This window comes from Garra rufa, chromosome 1 (assembly GCF_049309525.1).
Source record: "Garra rufa chromosome 1, GarRuf1.0, whole genome shotgun sequence".
Lineage (NCBI taxonomy): Eukaryota > Metazoa > Chordata > Actinopteri > Cypriniformes > Cyprinidae > Garra > Garra rufa.
Window position 1 is genome coordinate 51,728,049 of NC_133361.1, and position 14,899 is coordinate 51,742,947.

General features: G+C 39.9%; 1 pseudogene; it reads right to left on the reverse strand.

Annotated features, from left to right (window-relative positions):
• Positions 1-990: 990 nt before the first annotated feature.
• On the reverse strand, positions 991-14,674 carry LOC141317419 (nuclear body protein SP140-like protein; annotated as a pseudogene).
• Positions 14,675-14,899: the final 225 nt, after the last annotated feature.

Genomic DNA, 14,899 nt, shown 5'->3' on the forward strand with positions numbered 1-14,899 from the left:
CTTTCAAACGAATTACATCCATAAAATGTTCAGTAAACACATGCAAACCACACTCTGACATCCATACCAACATACCCACACAATTATAGCTGCATTATTTTTCCAATTGACTCTATAATAGACTATAATATGCATAAGCAGAAAACACGAAAAGGGGAGTATTTCTTTTATATGCTTATCTAGTAAAAAATGGTAAAAATTTAAAATTTGAAGCCTTGCCGATAGAATGAATGCCTATTAGCAAATGTTGCATCATGTTATAGTCAAATGGCCCTGGGTTAAAAAATTGCAGTTTTAATGGGTTTCAATGTGGACACTTTTGTCCTTAAGGTCCTGAGTGTGAGTATTTTTTGTAAGGAGGGTGAGGGTGAAATATTAAAATGTCAATAAAAATACACAGGCACACTTATAACAAAAAACAAAACTGAAATGGACAAAAATGTCCTTAAGGTCGCACAAGGGTTAAACATTCACAAAAACAGCATATTTCCATACTCAGTAAATTTGATTTCAAGTATAAAAAAAACATAATAAAAAATTATAAAAAAAAAAGGAGGAAAATCTTAATTTAATCCTGGATACATATTAGCCTTTAATTTTTAAATCTAAAATGTCTCTCTTTGGATAAGTTTAAGTTCTTTATTTCCTTTCCTAACAGTAATATTCACATGGTCAATACCTTGTATTCTATGGATCGAAGGATTACTTTTTATGCATTCATTTGAAAATGTTTTTCCATAGGATATTCTTCATTACTGATGGCGTATTTGTGTTCTTTGTGCGTCTTTTTGTTCTACCAATATAAAAAATCTTACATTGATGACATTCTAGTCTATTAATAACATGAGTAGTTTGACAGTTAATAAAATCTCTAATAGAATAAACCTTGCATGTTATCATCTAAGAATAATTTACCCTGTACCACATTATTGCAATGGTTACAATGATGACATTTAAAACCCAGATCTCAATTGTATCTTTGAAAGACTGTTATAGTATACTGATACCGAACATTTTCTTCAGCCTGGCACCCATTCGGCCAAACTCATTGTCCTTTAAAGAACAAAAATTATTTAATTTGAACAATCTCTTGATTTGTCTTTTGGTGATGTATTTATTACATAACTTGTTTCAGTGAACCTTACCCTATTGAACCTGCTGGAGTTGCTGAAAATGAGCTGAAAGTCAGAGACGAACGCTCCTATCGTCTGATACGCACCACTTTCCAACTTCTGCTTTATTTTGTCCAGCCACTTTGGCTGAGTTATGAACTCAGAGTATCTGGGCACCTGGAAGTCATTTTATTTCTGGTTTTAATGCATTGTAAATTTCAAGTTAGTTTTTTCATCATTTCTATTCTATTTATAAACTATTTTAAATTAAACTAAGACATGAAAAGAGTAAAATTCTGAAGTTAAGTGACATTTAAAAGAAAAATCAAGAATCTCACCATTTTGCATGGATCCTTAACAAACACCTTCTGGATAACCTCTCTGTACACACATAACAGGAGGTAGTGGCAGTGCTAAAGATGACAAACAACACACATATCCACAATTGCAGCCTTACATTAATTACTCTGTTTCTGTTCGAAACCTGATGAGCAGCCTATGTAGGCAGTACTTTAAGGCATTGAAGGCTGTTACAAAATATGAGCACCTATATTAAGATGTTGAATTTGTGTGTGTGTGTGTGTGTGTGTGTGTGTGTGTGTGTGTGTGTGTGTGTGTGTGTGTGTGTGTGTGTGTGTGTGTGTGTGCGCGCGCGCCTCTTGTTCAGACATGTTTGTGGATTCACACCATTGTTGACTCTTTCTTAACACACAAAGGTACAAATCCATTCCCTATAAGCAAACACACACACACACACACACACACACACACACACACACACACACACACACACACACACACACACACATATACACACATATATATAATGAAGGTACAGTACACTTGTTGATTTAATTTTTTCTGTTCTGTTTGTCTCTCTCTTACCCAGGTGAGTCTTCATCTACAGCTGCTATGTGACAGTGTGAATGAAAAGCTCGTGGACACTCGTCACAACACACAAGATCTTTCTCCGAGCAACACATGTAACACTCGGCATCATTGTTCTGGGCCATCTAGTCAGAGGACAACATGACATAACATAACATTTTATCATCACAGAAATAAACTCAAATGTATTTTGATTTTCTATCTTACAATCTTGTTTTGATATATAGGAATCTAAGCACAACAAGTCATTATTCACTGCAAAATGGGGAAAAAGTATGAAGATAATTAAGTATTTGTAATTGTATGTCCAAGATTTTTACATGTGTTTTGACATTATTTTCATAATCATAAAGGGAACAAAAGAAAGAAACGTCTAGGTTACGTAGAGAACCCTCGTTCCCTGAAGGAGGCAACGGAGACGTTACATTGGGATTTCGCTTGAGAGACCAGTCATCTCTGAGCCTTATTCAAAAGGCCAATTGAAAATTGGCGAGTGGACGTGCGTGCCGGCCACGCCCCCGTACATACGGGTATATAAGATGGCGGCGCGCACCACTCATTCAGGCTTTTGCTGAAGAGCCAGGAGAGCCCGGCGTCAGCGCGGCGTCAGGTCGTGGCATGGGAATGTAACGTCTCCGTTCCCTCCTTCAGGGAACGAGGGTTACCTATGTAACCTAGACGTTCCCCTTCAGTCGAATCACTTCGACGTTACATTGGGAACTTAGACCCATGGAAAGGGCCACCGGCCTGACGCCGCGTTACGCCCTACGCCACGTGCAGACAGGCGGACGTGTCCACAGGCGGGTATGAACGTAACCTTCCCAACGCCCTGGGGGCCGAGTAGGGGCCCCACAGGGGTACCAGTTGTACTGAAGCAGGGGTTGGGGGCGGAGCACATGAATTCTTTTCATGCGGAAATAAAGAAAAATTCAATATATCCATATACGAGATATACGAGGGAAACAGCGATCTTCTCCGCTGGAAAAATAAAATAAGCCACAACCTGCGGGGCGAAGGAGACCCAGGCAGGAGCACAGTCAGAACTACTCCGCACCTAGCCCTGATTGCGGGGCATGGAGGACCCAGGGTTCGCCGGAGGGAACAATCTGGGAGATAGCGCACGGATCCACGTGGGAAAGGCACAGCAAGCCGGCACTAGCCGGCCTCCCGTTCGCCTAAGTTAAGACACGGGAGGACACAGCCTCTACGCGTAGGTTATAAAACCTGGCGAAGGTGTTGGGTGTCGCCCAACCCACAGCTCTGCAGATGTCTGTTAGAGAGGCGCCATGAGCCAACGCGTGGGACGAGGCAACGCTCCGAGTGGAGTGGACTCGAAGTCCTAAGGGGCATTGCTCTCCCTGAAATAGATAAGACAGGGAGATTGCCTCGACCACCCATTGGGCCAACCTCTGTTTAGAGACAGCATTCCCTTTCTGCTGACCTCCAAAACAGACAAAGAGTGCTTCAACTTCTCTTGCAGGAAGGAAAGCACAACTGCAATCGTGCATCTCTGGGGGTCCTCTCCTCGAGAGGAGCACCAGTCGACAAACAGACCCCACTTCAGAGCATAAGCCTGCCTCGTAGAGGGGGCCCTGGACTGAGTGATAGTGTTTATCACGGCTTGTGGAAGGCCAACGAGGTCTGACGCGTCCCGTCCAGGAGCCAGACATGCAGGTTCCACAGGTCGGGACGCAGGTGCCAAATCGTGCCCATCCCCTGAGAGAGAAGGTCTCTCCTCAAGGGGATTTTCCAGGGAGGGGCTGCCGCGAGGGAAATGAGTTCTGGGAACCAGGTCCGGGTGGGACAGTGTGGCGCAACCAGCAGTACCTGCTCCTCGTCCTCCCTGATCTTGCACAGGGTCTGTGCAAGGAGGCTCACTGGGGGAAAGGCGTACTTGGGCCCCGGAGGGGAGGATTCAAGGGAGGCAAACAGCTCTATCTGGGCCTCCCCGAAACGACTCCAAATCAGCTGGACTGTCTCGGGGTGGAGTCGCCATTCTCCAGGGTGTGTGGACTGCCGTGAAAGCTGATCGGCTGCACGATTGAGTTCCCCTGGTACGTGAATGGCACGCAGCGATTTCAGCCGCGTGCCATGCCCATCTCGGGACTCGATCGTATAACCAGCGCTGAAGCGGTCTCATATGAAGCAAGCCCAGCGGCGTCACCATGGCTGCAGCTGCCATATGCCCCAGGAGCCTCTGAAATGTTTTGAGAGGAACCGCTGTCTTGTGTCTGAATGATTTCAGACAGTTCAGCACCAACAGCGCGTGCTCGTTGGTGAGGCGGGCTGTCATATTGACCGAGTCCAGCTCCACACAGAGAAAAGAGATCCTCTGCACTGGGGAGAGTTTGCTCTTCTCTCGGTTGACCTGAAGGCCCAGATGGCTGAGGTGCTGGAGCACCAGGTCCCTCTGTTTGCACAACAGATCTCGCGAGTGCGCTATGAGAAGCCAGTCGTCGAGATAGTTGAGAATGTGAAGGCCTGCCTGCCAAAGAGGGGACAGGGCTGCTTCCGCGACCTTCGTGAAGACGCGGGCAGAGGGACAGACCAAAGGGGAGAACTTTGTACTGATACGCTCGGCAATCGAAGGCAAACCGGTGGAAGGGTCTGTGTCGAGGTAGAATCGAGACGTGAAAGTACGTGTCCTTCAGGTCGATGGCTGCAAACCAATCCTGGGGGCGAATGCATGTGAGCACACGCCTCGTAATGAGCATCTTAAAATGCAGCCTGAGAAGGGACCGATTCAGAGCTCTGAGATCCAGGATGGGTCTTAACCCACCGCTCTTTTTGGGCACGATGAAGTAGGGACTGTAGAACCCTGACTTCATCTCGGCTGGAGGGACTGGCTCGATTGCATCCTTCGCCAGTAGGACTGCAACCTCCACACACAGGACAGCGGCATGCGTGTCCGAACGGACAGTTCTTCAAATACCCCCTGGTCAGGACCACTCTCGTGCAGGTGTTTAAGTGCCTGCGCCTGGTACACTTACAGTGTTGCCATGGCATGCAAGGCGGTGGCAGCGTGTCCAGCGGCGTGAAAAGCCCGGCCCGTGAGGGCAGAAGTAAGCCTATACACCCCGGAAGGGAGACACGGAGGGCCCCGCCAGGTGGCCGCGCCCCACGGGCAAAGGTGCACTGCGACGGCGCGCTCGACCTGGTGGACCGCCACATAACCCTTGGCTGCCCCGCCATCGAGAGTGGCGAGGGAAGAGGAGCTGGAGCGCGCTCTAAATGAATAAGGAGCGTGCCACGATTTTGTCAGCTCCTCATGCATCTCCGGGAAGAACGGGACCGGGGGAGAGCCGGTGCCCCCCCCAGGAACCAATCGTCCAGCCTAGAAGGATCGGCCAGAGGCTCTTGGGGAACCTCCAAACCGATCCCCCTGGCTGCCCGGAGAAGCATAGCCGACAGTTCGACATCAACCTCCGAGGGGGCAGCGACCACGAGCGGGCGCTGCGCTGCAGGAAGAGATGTGTCACTGTCTGACTCTCCCTCCAGTCTGTGATAGACATCTCATCCTCTGCAAGAGCACCGAAGGAGACGCTCGGCCCGGCGGGCGGGGAAGCATGCTGCTGCGGAAACTCGACGGGGTCACGCTGAGACAGAGAAGTCCACTGGGCTTTTTGGGCCGGCGGAACATTCTCTACCGTAACTTGAATGTCCCCCCCGGGCCTCACCGCGGTGGCCGAAAAGCATTGGCGGCTCAACGGCTGACCGCGGGAGGGGGGCGGGGGGAGCCGGCTCGCGTACGAGCGGCAGGACTTCAGCGTGGCCATGGTCATGTTTTCACAGTGTGGGCATGTACCATCCGTGAACGCCGCCTCAGCGTGCTCAAAACCTAAACACGTGAGGCAGCGTTCATGTCCGTCCGCTGAGGAGAGGAAACCACCACATCCAGAAATGCGCGGCCGAAAAGACATTCTGAAGAGAACGTCTCCAACGGCCGCTAGAAATTGCTCTTTTGTGATCCCGGTTGCCTAGGGAGGCGCCGCGGGGGCAACCGTGCACTCGCCGGGGCTGCTTGCTGGAATGCAAAGGCTTTATATGGCCGTGAAAACGGCCGCCCGCAGGATCAAGCTGGCAGCTGCCAAACAATGCTCTTTCTGTGAAACACTCTTTTAGTTTTGGCAGCGCGCCAGCAGGAGGGAGCATGAACTCTGAAGAACTCTTTGGTCTCTCAAGCAATCTTGAAGTGATTCGACTGAAGGGGAACTCATCAATACAGGTTTAGAACAAGTGGAGTGTGACCAAATGACAAAATTTATGAATTGTTTTTCATATTAAAGTTGTTTTTGTGCATACGGTAATGAAATTGCCCAAAATTTCATTAACTATCATAAAACTAATGTCACTATGCAATAAAATATAATAAAATAGGCTTAGTTTTCTTTAAGCATAAAATGTAAAAAAATAAAATAAACATAAAATAAAATAAAATAAAAATGTTATGTTACATAAAATGTTTAGTTATTTTTATTGTTTAGACTTTATTTTATGAAAATTATTTTAATGATCATGTACACATTGAAAAGAATTTAAGTATCATAAATTATTTTGATGGCTGCTTATGATTAAAAATGTCAGGTAGAAATGTTTCTCACCACATCATTCTCTTGAGAACTGCATGTTTCACATTCACACAAAAGGGAATGGATGTGCAAGATCCCTTTCTAGAAATTACAAATAAATAAATGAATAAATAAATAATCATACTTTTTATATGCTATCTCTCCCATTTGTTACCTTGAGTAAAAAGTTGAGCGTTTTTCCATGGCACAGTATATCTTTCTTCCAGTGTCCATCAGTGAGAGTCTGTTCCTGCTTTACAAATTCCTCCGGAGTGAACCATCTTTCCTCAGTACGTATACACTTCCCACGATTCCCTGCAACACAACAGAAACACTTCCCACTCAATCCTTCGACACAGACAAAACAAACTGAGGTCTGCACAAAAATCTGTGCAATAGCGTACCTGACGCAAACCTGTCGTTGTACAGTGTCCCACACTTTTAGAAGAAAAGGTTCAAAAATGAACCTTTTGAGGTTCCTAAGGATTGCAACTGTGGGGGAACCTTAAAGGTTATTTTTTACCCTTTGTGAAAAGGTTCTAATTGGAACCTTTACATTAAGGTGAATTAATGACCCACATGGGTTCCTTTTTGAACCTTTTTTAAAAGCACCCTTTTGGTACTATTTATTATTATTATTATTATTATTATTATGTAATATACTACTATTTTTTTATACCAATTCACAACACAGACACAACCTGTAATTGTCTATAAAAAATTTTTTTTATGAATATTTATAGAATTTAATCACATCACCCATGAAAAAGATATATTATTTACTATTTATAAATATTCTCTTTTAAACAAACAAGTGAATGAATAAATAAATAAATAAATAAATAGCAATACTGTTATAATTCATATGATCAATTCTTGACTAAAAAAAAAGCAATATAATAAAGCAAAATAGAAAACGGAAATATTTTTCATGAAAAAATAAAAATGGTGTTTACAACAAGACTAATATCATGTTATATAATATAATATCACATATTTACATCCCCTGCCACACACACACACACACACACACACACACACACATATATACTGTATATATATATATATATATACGGTTGCAATCGAAAATATACAACCCCTTGACCTGCAAAACATTTTATATATATATTCAGTCAAATAAAAAATTGGCCATTTTAATTACAGTAGGTGGCATTTTGTTTTCTGTATTGTGGCACATTAAATACTTTTCAATGAACTTCAGGGTGTTTTTAATCTTTGAAGAATACTTCGCAGATCTTCTCGCCTTCCATCATTATTTTAATTAGAGACTCTGTATCCAAGGCACGTCCCTTTATACATAGTACAGGGTTGGGTATGCTTGGTTCCTAAACAAAAAGAGTATAATATTATATATGGTATACAATATTTATAATTTGATTGTATGATAATTATTTTTGGTCCAAACTTTTATAAAATGTTTCCAAAATTAGCTACTAAGAATTCTGTGACTTTGTGACATCATGTGAATGTGAAGAAATTTACAGCAACACAGCAAATTTATTTGCAACACAGCAACACTCGTGTTGTTGCTGCTGTTATAGTGGAACCTCGACACAGTCAAAGTGAAGGGGCAGAAAAACAGATTTTATATTTTTAAATGAGATAGAGAGATCTTGTACTCTCCTTGAATAAAAGTGGAAGCAACAGGACAGCAGCAGCCATTGAGAGACCTAATATAAAATTGTGAAAATGTCCATGAATATTGTGTTTTACCTTAATTATGATTTGTATCTTTAATATCTATAAAATAGTGATTCTTCATTAGTGATTCCTTTTTCATTCATTCATTCATTCATTCATTCATTCATTCATTCTTTCATTCTTTCATTCATTACCTTTGTGTGCTAAATCAACATGTTTTTTTTTTTTCGCTTCAGCCAACTCTGTACGGATATTCACCCCAACTTCTATTTTTTCAGAACATTTTTTTCAATGTGTGCATCCAATCTGCTTTCAAATTCTAATAACAGCTGTTGACAAACAAATAAATAAATAATTAATAATAAATAATTTGCAAATGTTCACTACTTTTAAGTAAAAATTTGGAATTCAATTGTCTTACAACAGAAGCGATTTTAAGAGCTGGGTATCATGATAGAATATCTTTTATGGAGTGATGTTTCATGTAGTCTGCCCTCTCATTCCTTGTCCGTGCCATGCAGTCCTGCAAAAGTTTGATATTTGGTGTCTTCTTTGAGCATTCTGTTCTCATTTTCTCCAAGTGGATCCTCATGCTGTAATCATCTTCTCCTGACTCAGCCTATCCACAAACATAAGCACTTATTTATTAACAGTAAACTTTAATGCTTTTCTTAATTCCTGATGATTAGTTCATTTGTGGTTCTTACCTCTAGGGTCATTGGTCTCTTTTGATACATATCTTGGATTACAGATAAATCCTCATTCTAAACAACAACAACAACAACAACAAAACACATTGAAGACATTCATTATGTGTCCATGTTATTGTCATTTCAAGTTATTGTAAAGATTAGCATAGGACGTAACCCTAACCCTAACATACACTTTCCTTTTAAAATTCCTGTTAGCAATAGCTATAGCTGAAAAATGTAGACTCAGTAATTAGTAGGGCTGTCTACATACCTTTGGCCATAAAATACTGGTGTGTGTGGATTTAGAGGGCATCTTCGTCTTTAGGCTTTCCTGTAATCTCAAAAAATTAACTTGGTCCTTCATCTTTGGAAATATTTTAGCTATCATATTTTCAGTTAGGTTCACAAAAGTGTCCCCGTCGATTTCATTCTCTGTAAAAACAATTTTTGTTGATTGTTGACACAACTGTTCAATCCACATGTGAGTTCAAATTGTGGTTCATTTTGATGATAAAGTCCAATATGTCGAATTTGTTTAATTAGGAAAAATGTTTGTTTGCTGTATAGTGGACATTTAAAGAGTAGGCATTTCTGTGAGATCAACCTTGAAATGAAGGGATGAAATCCTGGAAACCAATTGTCAACCAATCAGCCACATCTTGGACTGTCCACTGATTCACCTCTGTGCTCATTGTTGTTTCAATTTGTATAAAGAAAAGCGTTACAGTGTAGAGAACAATGTCTTGATATCACATAACCAGTCCATTAATATGGGAATAAAAAATTAAACATGATCAGAAACTAATATAGATAAAAGTAAATAACATATATAGCAATGGTTATTATACCGCCTACAATAAGCCATGTAAATCAAAACTCTCTAATCAGTATCATGTTACTGAAATAGTGTGCTCTAGACAGGAAACAGAGGAAAAATAGGTGAAGGGGTACACATATAAACACAAATTAAATTAAAGTATTTTTTTTTTCTTCTTACCTTTTTCACAGTTCTGAATACAATCAGTTTTGTTTTGCTGCTGTATAGAAAAATAACATAATGAGTTCCAACAATTATTTATAATTTTATCTTACCTCAGGTATTCCTGTCGCTTCTCCAGTCAATCTGCTGGTGCCTCGTGCATCAAAGTAGTTGTTTGGGCAGAAACAAACGTTCTAACTTATACTTGTTTTAAGTGTTTTGTTTTATTATTATTATTATTTACAAAATGAAAATAAAATGACTTTATTATGAATCTGCTAGTTACGTGAAATTAAATTGTTATTGAATTGTTATTATTCTAGTCAATATAAAAAAAAAGATGAAAATGTTTATGTATTCCGAATTTTTTATTTTTTGGCATAAAAATACATATTTTTCATAGTTTTAATAATAATAATAATAATAATAATAAATTGTTGCCATATTTATCACAATTTATTATTATTATTATCCCACATTAATTTTTGTTAGCACCTTAATCAAGATCACAATTCGATAAACAGGCTTGGCTATATCTTGGGGGGAAAAAGCAGTACCATCACCCATGCCCTTGAATTCATCAAAACATTTTTTTGCTCATAATTGTACAAGATCTTTTTAAACTAACATATAAACAATTATGTAGTGATTGGTCTTTAATAATTAAAGTGTGTGAAAAGTTCAGGGACTAAAACCAAACTATGGGCCTCAAAATAACAAAATGGTTAAATTCTTACAGTCCATTTGAAAAGGTTCATAAAGGAACCTTGACAACAGTTCTTAAATGAACCCATCTGCTGCAACAAAGGTTCTAAAAAGAACTAATAGCGTGTGTCAAATAACCAGTGGATCATTATAGAACCCATAAGTTCAACTTTGAACCTTGATAGTTGGAAGTTCATATTTGAACTTTAAAGTTCTTTTCTGAACTCCAAAGGTTCAATCTCTTCTAAGAGTTCATCACTTATAAGTGAAACACAGGTGACTGGTAAAGAGGGAGCCTGAAAAACAGACCGATCTGCCATGTCTTCTTCTTTCACAACTCTCCCTCTAAACTCTGTACCTCCTCCTCTCCCTCCCTGTTCCCGGATATCTTCAGGATCACTTTCCTCTACCGAACCGAAGCTTGTTTTTGAGTCTTAAGGAATAAAACACATTACTGCATTCAGACAGTGTTCTTTAACTATAACCCTGAAGAAAACTGTTGCAGTTCAGGCACTCACATCTGGGTTTTTTAGCTGGTTTCTCCCGACTGGGTGATGAAGCATTATCCTCACTTCTATCATTTTGACTTCTCTTTCTTTTGTAGTTCCTCCCGTTCCCTTTCTCTGTCTTTCCTTCACTCTCCTCCTCTGTTGCTGTCTCAATATCCAGAGGTTTCTCATTGAGTTTGATAGGGCCTGGGTCAAAGAAAATAATAAAAATATACTGTATATATCAATGAACCCATTCTTGCTCAATCACAGCATAGTAACACAGTGTGGGACTCTAGATAACAAAACATAAAGCTGATAATAATCAAAACTACTGACTGTCCAGCAGACTGTTTCTGAGCATGCGTAGTGTCGGATACAGCTGCAGGATATGATCTTCAAACACACAGCGCCAAAACTGTCGTATGTCCTGAGGTCTATCTTTCTCCAGCCAGTCCAGAACCTCATAGACACCCTTCATAGACACCCCTGATTATTATAGTACAATGACCAAACAAACACAACAACAACATTGTATTGCCATGGTGGAACATGCAAGTTACTAAAACCAGGGTAGTGCAACCTTTTGTTTAGTGTGAGTTACTATATAAGGCTATAAGGCTTACTGCAGTAAAGTGGATGAGAGAGAGGATGTGTAAAGGTGAGCGTGCTTCTACCTCAAAAAGTTTCTCCGGCACCAGGTTATGGTCGCGCAGCTGAGTGAGGAGTCTGTGCGGTTGTTCTATGCAGGAAATCTCTGCCTTTTTCCGGTTGAAGAAAAACAGCAACTCTTCATTCGTTTTCAAATCTAACGGGTCCATTTTGCCACTGACTCTATAGTGTGATCTACAGTGTGACAAGTAATCATTTTAGCTATTGTATAGCATGTACAGTCGTGGCCAAAAGTTTTGAGAATGACACAAATATTAGTTTTCACAAAGTTTGCTGCTAAACTGCTTTTAGATCTTTGTTTCAGTTGTTTCTGTGATGTACTGAAAAATAATTACAAGCACTTCATACGTTTCAAAGGCTTTTATCGACAATTACATGACATTTATGCAAAGAGTCAGTATTTGCAGTGTTGGCCCTTCTTTTTCAGGACCTCTGCAATTCGACTGGGCATGCTCTCAGTCAATTTCTGGGCCAAATCCTGACTGATAGCAACCCATTCTTTCATAATCACTTCTTGGAGTTTGTCAGAATTAGTGGGTTTTTGTTTGTCCACCCGCCTCTTGAGGATTGACCACAAGTTCTCAATGGGATTAAGATCTGGGGAGTTTCCAACCTGAATGGTCTCAGGATGCTTTACTGTTGGCATGACACAAGACTGATCGTAGCGCTCACCTTTTCTACTCCGGACAAGAATTAAACCTCTTTCCTTGAAGTTCTTGATGATCCTATAAATTGTTGATTTAGGTGCAATCTTAGTAGCCACAATATCCTTGCCTGTGAAGCCATTTTTATGCAACGCAATGATGGCTGCAGGCGTTTCTTTGCAGGTCACCATGGTTAACAATGGAAGAACAATAATTTCAAGCATCACCCTCCTTTTAACATGTCAAGTCTGCCATTCTAACCCAATCAGCCTGACATAATGATCTCCAGCCTTGTGCTCGTCAACATTCTCACCTGAGTTAACAAGACGATTACTGAAATGATCTCAGCAGGTGCTTTAATGACAGCAATGAAGTGCAGTGGAAAGTTTTTTTTGGGGATTAAGTTAATTTTGATGGCAAAGAAGGACTATGCAATTCATCTGATCACTCTTCATTACATTCTGGAGTATATGCAAATTGCTATTATAAAAACTTAAGCAGAAACTTTTCCAATTTCCAATATTTATGTATTTCTCAAAACTTTTGGCCACGACTGTAGATTAATACAATGCAACAGATGCAGTTCTGTTTCAAATACATTGTTAAACCAATGTTATGTGGGACATTTCTGCTATCCAGTGACTTTCTGTCTTTATGATATGCTTACCCATGTTTTCTCTAAAATGATACGATAATGATGATAATATAAGAAATGGCTATATATTTTAGATATTTAGGTATTCTTCATCACTTAAACTGAGACAATGAACATTAAAAATACTGCTTTGTATTTTACACACCTTTTCATTGATATATGCAATCAATTTGATCATGTCCACAGTGCAAAGTAATCAACTTCCACAAGAAATATAAACCATGCAATTATAAAAAACCTCAAAATGTTTTTTAATTATGTTATGTTATAAATATAGTCCCCAAGTCATCTTCCACACTGTTAGTATGTACTTTCTGGCTTTCCAAAATAGATAACAATTCCATTGTTTATTTTTCCAGCTGTAATTCAGCATCCCTCACTCCTACCTTTTTTAGTTTTTTGAAATTTTATCCTACTTGTCACATCCAGGTTAAGACTCTGTGACAGATCCACACACCGGTATACTGCACGCAAAGGAGGAAGACAGACGTAACATTGACATATAAAACCTGACAAACACAAACTTAACAGACAGGAACTTAAGTACACAGACCAAACTTGGATAACTAAGAAGACACACCTGAATTGGTTATATGATTTTCATTAACTATAAATGTCACATGATTTAATGACTGAGACTTATTTGACATAGCCTACTTTATGTATTACAAGAGGACAATGAATGACGAATCAATTTGACATACGTATCAGAGAACGTGCAATGTGTGTTTATAGTGTCAATGTACATGTGAAGAGATCCACTTCCTCATGCTCCCATTAAAAAAACCTGCACTTCATTTTATGATGAACTATGTTTATTCATCTGATAAATTTTTTAAAGAAAAATATAAAAAATATTTTTTTCACAGTATTATAAATTGAAAACATCTTACATAATGAACATAATGAAAACATAATGACTCATATTGCCATACAGTAACAGCATCACACATACCTCATATTAAACTAATCCATAAGCATATAGTTAATTCAACATACGACGAGCACCAAATATAAGGATTCAAATTGAACCTAAAATGTAAATCTGCATATATAGTTTGAGAATTTTGTAAACAAACATTAAAGCATGACATAAATGAAGAAATATTTTAGATTCTGCATTTCACAGGTACATTAGATAAGCAAAATCAGCAGACAAACACATGTTGACATTGTTCAGATGGTCACAAGATGTTATTTGGTTATTTCTCAGAACATGATCTTAAGGTTTGACACAAACTTGTGGTGTATGTTCATGCCAGAAATATCATTTGTAAATCTTGTACTGAATTTATTAAAAAGGCACCTGGATCTCTCTTATATACATATTAAGAAGCTGTAGCTGCATGTCTCAAACTGACTGAAGGTCCTCTCTAATGTTTAGTCAGCATTACTGTGGTCTATTGGCTTCTGGGTCCAGATCATCTACTAGACGATGTTCATTCTCATTCAGCAATCTGTAGAATTCTGCTTTTACAATATCTCCTCCAGAGTCAAGAGCAACCAACAACTGTCTTGTTTTGTCTGGACATGACTCTCTAGCAAGAACTTCCCTGTACATTTCACCTGTAATCATGTTTTGGGCCCTCAGACCATCAGCAATCGCCATCACTGATGAAACTCTCTGTTGTTATCCACAAATTCAGCTTCTGATTAAAACAAACAAAAAAAAGATTCAACTTTTTTAGAAAGTTTTGTGTGGAACAGAAAAAAATGATCAACTACTGCAACTGAGTTCGTACCCCTGAGCCGTCTGTGAGCTGGACGACCTACCCCTTGGCCTGATGTTAGTAACAAAATAGAAAAATCTGTCATGAAAACCTTATCCAATTAG